Here is a 9,690-nt window from a genome sequence, read left to right as displayed (position 1 = left end):
GTGTCCCCAGCGTGAGCCAAGAAATGATGTTGACCAAGCAGAAAAAAGCAGTTCGTGCGAGAAAACCTGCACGTCAAGTTCTCTGAGAAACCAAGTGAGATGGAACTGAAGCAGATGAAACGGGTGGAGCGGCAGTTAAAACGGTTGTCATTTCAAAATCCCGGGCCTCAGGTAGCCAACTTCAACCCTAAATTAAGGCAGCTGATAAAGGAAGGGCAAATGGCAAGGAAGAATGAGTTTGTTTCCTGTAAAACGCGAAGTCAACAAGTATGACCAAAAGGGCAGGCTCACCTTCAATCAGGCTGACCTGTGTGACTGCCTTGATGAAGACTGCCAGGGTTGCTTCTACCCGTGCCCCAAGTGTAACTCCACCAAGTGCGGGCCCACTTGCCGCTGCAACCGCCGCTGGGTCTACCACACCATAGTCGACGAGAATGGGGAGGTCATCAGCAAGATGCCATTCGACCTCTCCGACTAGGAGCAGCCCTCCAGGCTGATCCATTTTCTCTGCTTTGCAGTTACACCAGCCTCTGTCTCCTGATGAATTTTAGGACTGCGGGAAAAAAGTTTTAAAATATAGTTTTAGACTAGTTAGTGTTCTCTGAAGCCATAGAACCCTGTGTAATGCACTGTCTTTCTCTAACCTTCCTGCTGTGATGACTCAGATTCCTCCCTGGTAACCAGCAACTCCATTCCTACCCTGCTCTCGGGTTTAAAAATCCCTTTCCTCTTTGCTGGTACCTTAGGAGATGGAGTTTTAGGATTTTTAGAATTCTGTATCTGAGAGCTTATCTTGACAAAGAACATATGTTTATAATAGTTACCGTTAGGATCTTACACATTATCAATTCTAAATCAGAATTCTATTTGGATTGACTTGCACTGCATATTCATAGTTCTCATGCTTTTTAGTGTTACTGTTTTAACAATATTAAAATGAAATTTGTTTTTTTAAAAAAAACATTTAATAGGCCCCATGGCCAACTGTCCCAACATATGAGCACAGAAGCAGAGATTCAATTTAAGTGATATCCAAAATGCCAACTGGAAGCAGACTTCAAAGGACAAATTTTAATCTAATTGTTACCTAGAAATGATTTAAAAGCAGTCTTTTAGTGGCTAAGGTTACCAGACACACAGAACTGGCCAAAGTGGTACAAAATTCCTAAGGCCTAAGTTGCACTTGGTCTTAGAGGTATAGGATTTAAGGAAATTCAGCTAGAGTTTCTGCTGACCTCAGTGAAGATACCATCTCAGAAGACTGATGTGAAACACCTGGCCAGGTTTGGCAGCTATTGTGCAAAACTGTTTCTAGGGAAAACCTCTATGAAAATGTTCACACCCACAGCGTCATCGGGAAAGTTTCTCTTCAGTCATCTTTGATACCAAGTTTTATTCAAATGATCTATCTGTAAGGAGAAAATTGCTTTTTCCACTTTTCCACGTTTATGTCTCATGAACATTTAATTGCTCCTTCTGACGCTTTGGATTCGGCACAAAGAGACTTTCCACTGAACACAGTTGTGTAGGCACTGGCTGAGGCTGCAGAAATAATGGGCTAGAAATAGACAGAAGGCCTCTATCTCTATCCCACCAAATGGCCATGTATGTTTACCCATTAGAAAATACTCACCTGAAACCACTTTTGCCTCTGACTAACTCACCCCAAATCTCTGTGTGGCAAATTCATTAATAAAAAGCATTTAATTTTCCTTATTTTGATTTTTTTGTGTGTGAGAAAGTGCGTGTGTTTTAGACCCAAGAGAGAAAGAAAAACTTTTTTCCCCCTTCCCTGAAGCAAATCCATGTTTTGTTCTTGGGCAAACATCAATCACTTTCCATCAGAAATTTCTGATAGTGATATAGGTTGGTGCAAAAGTTTTGCCTCATCCGCCATATTCACCTGACCTGTTGCCCACCACTTCTTCAAGCATCCTGACAACGTTTTGTGAGGGAAAGGCTTCCACAACCAGCAGGAGGCAGAAAATGCTTTTCAAGAATTTAATCAAATCCTGAAGCACAGATTTTTTTTTAATTTTTATTTTTACTTTATTTTACTTTACAATACTGTATTGGTTTCGACATACATTGACATGAATCCACCACGGGTGTACACAGATTTTTAAAAAATATTCATTTATCTTTAAATTTTATTTTTTAATTGAAGGATAATTGCTTTACAGAATTTGTTGTTTTCTGTCAAACCTCAACATGAATCAGGCATAAGTATACATATGTCCCCTCCCTCTTGAACCTCCCTCTCATCTCCCTCCCCATCCCACCCCTTTAGGTTGGTATAGAGACCCTGTTTGAGATCCCTGAGATATACAGCAAATTCCCTTTGGCTATCTATTTTACATATGGTAATGCAAGTTTCCATGTTACTCTCGCCATACATCTCACCCTCTCCTGCCTTCTCCCCATGTCCATGAGTCTGTTCTCTATGTCTGTTCCTCCATTGCTGCCCTACAAATAAATTCTTTGGTACCATCTTTCTAGATTCTGTATATATGCATTAGTAGACGATATTTCTCTTTCTCTTTCTGACTTACTTCACTCTGTATAATAGGCTCTAGGTTCATCCACCTCATTGGAACTGACTCAAATGTGTTCCTTTTTATGGCTGAGTAATATTCCATTGTGTATACGTACCACAACTTCTTTATCCATTCATCTGTCGATGGACATCTCGGTTGCTTCCTATGTCCTAGCTGTTGTCAACAGTGCTGCAGTGATCATTGGGGTACATGTGTCTTTTTCAGTTTCGGTTTCCTCAGGGTATATGCCTAGCAGTGGGATTGCTGGGTTATATGGTGGTTTTATTCCTAGTTTTTTAAGGAATCTCCATTACCGTCTTCCATAGTGACTGTATCAATTTACATTCCCAGCCAACAGTGCAAGTGTTTATCCACGCCCTCTCCTGCTTGTAGACTTTTTGATGAGGGCCATTCTGACCAGTGTGAGGTGATACTTCATTGTTGTTTGGATTTGCATTTCTTTAATAATGAGCAATATTGAGCATCTTTTCATGTCTTTCTTAGCCATCTGTATGTCTTCTTGGAGAAATGTCTGTTTAGATCTTTTCCTCACTTTTTAATTGGGTTGTTTTTCTGGAATTGAGTTCTATGAGCTGCTTGTATATCTTGGAAATTAATCCTTTGTCAGTTGTTTGATTTGCTGTTATTTCCTCTCGTTCTGAGTGTTGTCTTTTCACCTTTCTTATAGTTTCCTTTGCTGTGCAAAAGTGTTTAAGTTTAATCAGGTCCCACTTGTTTACTTTGGTTTTTATTTCCATTACTCTAGGAGGTGGGTCATAGAGGATGTTGCTTTGATTTATGATATTGAGTGTTCTGCCTATGTTTTCCTCAAAGAGGTTTATAGTTCCTGGTGTTACATTTAGATCATTAATCCATTTTGAGTTTCTCTTTGAGTATGGTGTTAAGAAGTGTTCTAATTTCATTCTTTTACATGTAGCTGTCCATTTTTCCCATCACCGATTATTGAAGAGGTTGTCTTTGCCCCATTGTACACTCTTGTCTCCTGTCTTGTTCCATTGGTCTATATTTCTGTTTTTGCAAAGCACAGATTTTTATGCTACAGGAATAAACAAACTTATTTCTCGTTGGCAAAAATGTGTTGATTGTAATGGTTCCTATTTTGATTCACAAAGATGAGGTTGAGTCTAGTTATACTGATTTAAATTTTCGATGGTCTGAACCCTCAATTACATTTGCAGCTAACCTAATACTTTGCTTGTTTTACAGGTCATCTTAGACCAAGAGTTTAAATAAAATGAGCTATCAGAATCAGTAGTTTTTCTTTTTAATACTCAAACTGGTATCCAGCTTTGCTGAATTGGTGAAGATGGGCTTGAAAATACAAACTGAACTTTCATTCAAGTCAAAGAACAGTCTTGTGCTTCAAAGATAGGAACCCAGGGACTTCTCTGGCAGGCCAGTGGTTAAGACTCTGTGCTTCCAGTTCAGGGGAATGGGTTCAATCCCTGGTCGGGGAACTAAAGCAACTCGTCTGAACCTACCTGGAATCTCTGCAGTGCAAAAGTAGTTGTTATCACTGTCCATTTACCTGCTGAAGTGCCCATTGCATTTGAAAAGCACAGAGGTAATAGTGTTACCATGTATCACAAAACTACTAGAGAAAGGTTGATAAACAATTTATAACCACTTTCACAGCAAAGAACACATTTGTCTGAGCTTTTGGAGGATGCTATTTACAGTCAGTTAACAATTCCCAAGGTGTGGTAGGTAGCCCTCCAAGATGGTCCCCAGTGGTCCTCTGATATTTTGTAATCCTTTTCCCTGAAGTGGTGGCTGAACTTACTGACTTGGTTCTAGTGAACAGAATAAGGCCCAAGTGATGGTGACTGGAGACTTGGTCATAAAGGGCAGTGTGGCCTTTCTTTTGCATCCTCATGGTCATCTGCTCTAGAGCAGGCTGACTGCCTTGTGTGAGCCGCCCTGTGAGGAAGCCAACATGACAAAGAATTGGCAACTCTGGCCAAAACCTCGTGAGTATTTTTGGAAGGGGGTCTTCTTGCCTCATCCAAGCTTTGAATGACTGTAGTCCTAGCTGACACCTCGATGAGAGGTGTCAACCTTGTGAGAGACCTTCAGCCAGAACCACCCAGCCATGCTGCTTCCTGACTTTTCCCTCACAGAAACTGTGAGATAAGAATGATCGTCGTTTTAAGATGCTAACGTTTGGGGTGATTTGCTATGCAGCAATGGCTAGCTAACACAGAGGGGATATCATACTTCTTCTAGATTTATCCCTTTATTTATTCAGCAGGTATTTATTGAGAAACTACCACATGCCAGGCATTGTGTCTATGGGATTCTCCAGACAAGAGTCTTGGAGTGGGTTGCCATTCCCTTCTCAAAGGCAATGTGTATGCAGAGGTTCATCATCTACTGAACATTAGAAACATGCTTAAGGGGCCCCTGATTTCTGGGCTCTATATACAGTAGCATACAGAAAAAAATTTTACCCTTGGAAAACTGTGGTGGTTATCTTTGGAAATACCATCTACCACCTAGAGTTACTACTATACATTTACTATTTATATATTAATGGCCCAACAAATATTTATAGGTTGAATACTTCTCTGTGAATTGTGCTCACCTGTTGAAACTAGAGATGGCACTACAAACCTCTGTCCCTACTATGTCCCCTCAAATTTGTGTATTGAAACCTCACTCCCAAGGTGATGGTAGTAGGAGGTGGGACCTTTGGGACGATGATTAGGTCATTAGGGTAAAGCCCTAATGAATGAGTCTCTTATAGAAGAGACCCAAGAGAGCTCCCTTACTTCTGTGAGGACCGTTAGGCCAGTAGAATCTTTCTAGCATGCCATATATATAAATACATATCGAATACCAGTCAGTTCGACAATGAAAAATTATCTCTAACACATTTATTAACATCCTCTGGGTATAGATTTGGATAATGACATTTGTAGTGCTTAAACTTCTCTGGAATGTGGGTTCAAATGCTAACTAACCACCTTTAAGGATTAATCTAAGGATTAGCTTTAAGGAGTAAAGTTCATTTATACATGTTTACACATTTACACCACACTCTTTATACCATACAGACAATATGTGGGCATGTACTGTCTAAACCCTAACTTTCTGAGTACAAGCTGCCCCAGTGAGCCACCATTGGTCTTCCAGTGCTCCAGGGGCAGGCTCTGTCCCTGGATGCTGGGTGGGTGGATCAGTCTAATTCTGGTTGGGAAGCTCCCTTGTTGGCATATGAAAGTGAAAAAAAATGAAGGTCGCACAGTTCTGTCCTGACTCTTTGCAATTCCATGGACTGCAGGCTGTCCTCGTCTATCCATGAAATTCTCCAGGCAAGAGTATTGGAGTGGGTTACCGTTTCTTTCTCCCAGGGATCTTCCCAAGCTGGGGATCGGACCCAGGTCTCCTGCATTGCAGGCAGATTCTTTACCAACTGAGCCAGCAGCAGCTCTATCAAGGGGGAAGTTAGCCATTTTCTCTCTACCTGCCCACTTCTTTGTTTTGTCTTTGTAAGTTACTCACATTGCAGGTTGGCGAGAGGCATCTACTGGGCACTTTCAAACACCCCAGCTGCAAACTGGCATGCCCCTGGCCCTTGTGAGAGGTCTTCCAAGAACCCTCTTGACAGACCTTTGAACTCTTGCCTGTTGACCTTCTCCCACTTACACCATGCTTCAAAGCAGGCTTCGACTCCACAGCTCTGTGTCCCCAGCATCTAACACACAACCTGGTACACGGTAGGTGCTCAGTGAATGTTTGTTTAATGAGTGAGTCACTGACAGCAGGACATGCTTCTTGAGGGGCTTTTTAGGAGTGTTGGTCAATAGCTCATTAGAAACCTGCTTGAAATGACTGAGATAAGCAACCTTAGATGACTCGAGCAAACACAAAGTAGTTCCTAGAAAGAATGTCTTTTTCTTTTAACGTATGTTCCTGTTTTTGTCTTTTCCGTTACTCATTGAAAATAGCAACGACCCTTTCCTGTCCACCTGAAACTATCACAACATTGTTAACTGGCTATACTCCAATACAAAATAAAGTGTAATAAAGAAAAGTAGAAAAAAATAGAACTAAAAAAAAGGTAGCAACTATCGAATTCCCTGGTGGTCCAGTGGTTAAGACTCAGGAACACGTGTTCACATATATGTGTATATATATATGTATGTATGTGTATATATATGGGGCTTCCCTGGTGGCCCAGACAGTAGACTCTGCCTTGAAAACATATTCATTTCATTTAATGCTAGTTTATCCAGAGGCTATTCTAGCAAATTAATTGGTTACCTATGTTTTGAGGTCATCTTATGGCCTACTACGAGTTCTGTTAAACAAAAAGGAAACAACAAATCCTACTGTATAGCACAGGGAACTGTGTTCAATCTTTCCCCTGTGTTAAACCCTAATGGGAAAGAATATAGAAAAGAATGTCTATATGAATAAAACTGAGGCACTTTGTTATAAAGCAGAGATTGGCACAACATTGTAAATCAACTGCACTTCAACGAAAAATGAAATATAAAATTTAAGTAAATAATAGAGGAAAAGCTCCATGGTAGGTGCTGAATAAATGTTTGCTGAATTAATTATTATAAAATCTGTAAAAATGATGGCAATAGAGGCATGTTTTGTCAGTATTATCATATGTAAGTAGCTGATAATGCATAGTTTAGGGCAACCTCTAAAACCACTGGCCCACATTTTCGTCCTACCTGTGAATTTAAATTATTTGCGTTATTCGTCATTCTTAGCTAAAGCATAAATTTCTTTCTTAAGATACTAAGTTTGAGATACCAGCAGTTCCAACATCTGACACCACTTAGTTGTGTCGCCGTGAATAAAGTGTTCTACTTCTCTGCACCTTGATTTCAGTTTTCCCTTCTGTCAAATGTAGATACTGGAGTGTGAAGTCAACCGTTTATTCAGTTATACCCAGGACCTAAACTAGGATGAGGCAAATGAACTGCTCACCTTGGGAGTAAAATCTAAGGGGGATTGGGTGGGGTCGCCAAAACACCTCAGTAATCAAGAAAAGTAATATTTCAATGCAGTATTTAAAGAAATCAAAGTTACTACAAAAGATGTATTATGACCAAAATATCAACATTTTAAAGATGGGATCACTGTTGCTGATTTTTCCTTTGGCCTCTGACTCCAGTGTGGTTTAGCATGGCACTGTATCTGATCCGGATTTTTATTTTTCTTTCCTTCTTTTTTTTTTTTTCTTTTGCCGTGGTGCACACCTCAGGGGATCTTAGTTCCCTGACCAGGGGCCAAACTTGTGCCCCCTGGAAGTGGAAGGGTAGAGTCCTAACCCCTGGATCACCAGGGGAGTCCCTGATTTTTCAATAAACACTTCATTAAACCATCATTCATGTTATTGCCCTCTTAAATTTTGCACTGGGATTGAGTCCTGGTCCTGTTACATACATTTAATGAATGCCTGCCATTTACTGAGCACTGCTGGGACATAGCAGCCCTTGCTTTCAAGGAGCTCACAACTTTATTAGGAAAAACAGGAGAGTGAGCAGAGAGTAAGTAGGACAATGGGAGACGTTTGGGGACAGAGTTAAGCAATGGAAGGAATGATATCAGATGAGCCCATGTGGACTAGAAAACATAGCATTTCATCCCGAGGTGGTATGTATCACAGAGCGGTGATGAATGCAGGCTGGAGATGGAGGCCTTGGAGTCAAGCCCTACCTCTTCCAATTCTAACTGGCTGTGTAATTTTGTGCAGTGTATCCTTTTATCTTCCCTGCACTTCTGTTTCTTTCCTCATTAGTAAAAGTGAGAAGAATTACATCACTTAAGGGGGTTGTGAGGGTGACTTGAGCTCATACAGTGAGCCCTGAGAATAGAGCCGGAACTTAGGAAAAATTGTTAAATGTTACTTTTAACTAGAAAACACTCACTTTGAGCAAGGACAAGCTCTATTAGATAAAGTTAAACCCAGCTCTTTTCTAGGCAAGCTGGTAAGAGTTGCAGTGATGTTTATCTTTCCCCGACTTGTCACTCTGTGTCCCAAACCACTTTCCCTTAGTTCCGGTTGAGCAGGAAAAGCCGTTTCATCTTTGGCAGTTCTTCCAAATTCAGTAGACTATGACTGGTCATTTAGAAAGTTAATGAACAATTAATGGCTCATGTACAAATGTACAAATCCTCACCATTTTTTTCTCGGAACCATTGATATAAACAACTGGGCACCATAATGTTCCCCTTAGAATGTACATGGAGTCTCTTACTCACCATGTTTTAGAGGGAGACTGATATGAGCCCTTGGAGGTGGGTAGAAGCAACCTTCCAGTACCTTACAAAATCTTATGAATAGGAGCACAGGGCTGAACTGGGAAGAGCACTTTTACTTCTACTGGACTGAAGGAGTAGAAATTTTGCTTTTTCAGCTCAACAAGATTACACCACCTTAGTTTGAATCAATTGGATATTTGGAGAGGGTCTAAGAGGGTACCATCTCTGCTCCCCTAATTTATTCCTGTAACTCTCTCAGCTCTGATGTTGTAAAAAAAAAAAAGTCCCACTATTTAAAAAGTACTCCTCAGTTTTCCAAATTGTCTCAAGATTTACACATGGACTAAGTGATAGATGGTATTTATGGTTGTTCATTATTTTCTTAACTGTAATAATAGCACTGTGGTCATATAAGGAAAATATTTTCCTTCCTTCTGTCCTTCCTTTTGAGAAGCATATTAAAAGTAAAAAGGACATAATAACTGAGATTTGCTTTACAGAAAACTTGAACCCCCTCAAAAAAAGTGTGAAGGATACCTGATAAAACAAGAATGGCAAGGCATTGGTTGTTGGATCTGGATAAGTCTGGAGTGGTTACTTGTAGTGTCTGGTTTTATGTAATTTGGAAATTTTCCCAACAACAAAACACGTTTTGGGAACTTCCCTGGCAGTCCAGTGGTTAAGACTTTGCGCTTCTATTGCAGAGGTTTCAGGTTTGATCATTCGTTGAGAAACTAAGATCCCGCAGGCCATGCAGAGAGTCCAAATAGAAAAAAAAACACGATTTTCTATTTTTAGGCACTGTTTCTCAGTCTTGCCTTGGCACCCCCACCTGGGCAACAGGCTGGCATTATCCCGTCCTCAATCCTGTCAAGTGGTTTCTCTAGCAGTCTGCGAGTGTGAA

General features: G+C 40.5%; 1 pseudogene; it reads left to right on the top strand.

Moving 5' to 3' along the window:
* Positions 1-4: 4 nt before the first annotated feature.
* On the top strand, positions 5-478 carry LOC108635053 (annotated as a pseudogene).
* The last annotated feature ends 9,212 nt before the right edge of the window (positions 479-9,690 follow it).

Source organism: Capra hircus, unplaced genomic scaffold (genome assembly GCF_001704415.2).
Source record: "Capra hircus breed San Clemente unplaced genomic scaffold, ASM170441v1, whole genome shotgun sequence".
NCBI classification, from domain to species: domain Eukaryota; kingdom Metazoa; phylum Chordata; class Mammalia; order Artiodactyla; family Bovidae; genus Capra; species Capra hircus.
This window is presented reverse-complemented; position numbering and strand designations above follow the sequence as displayed.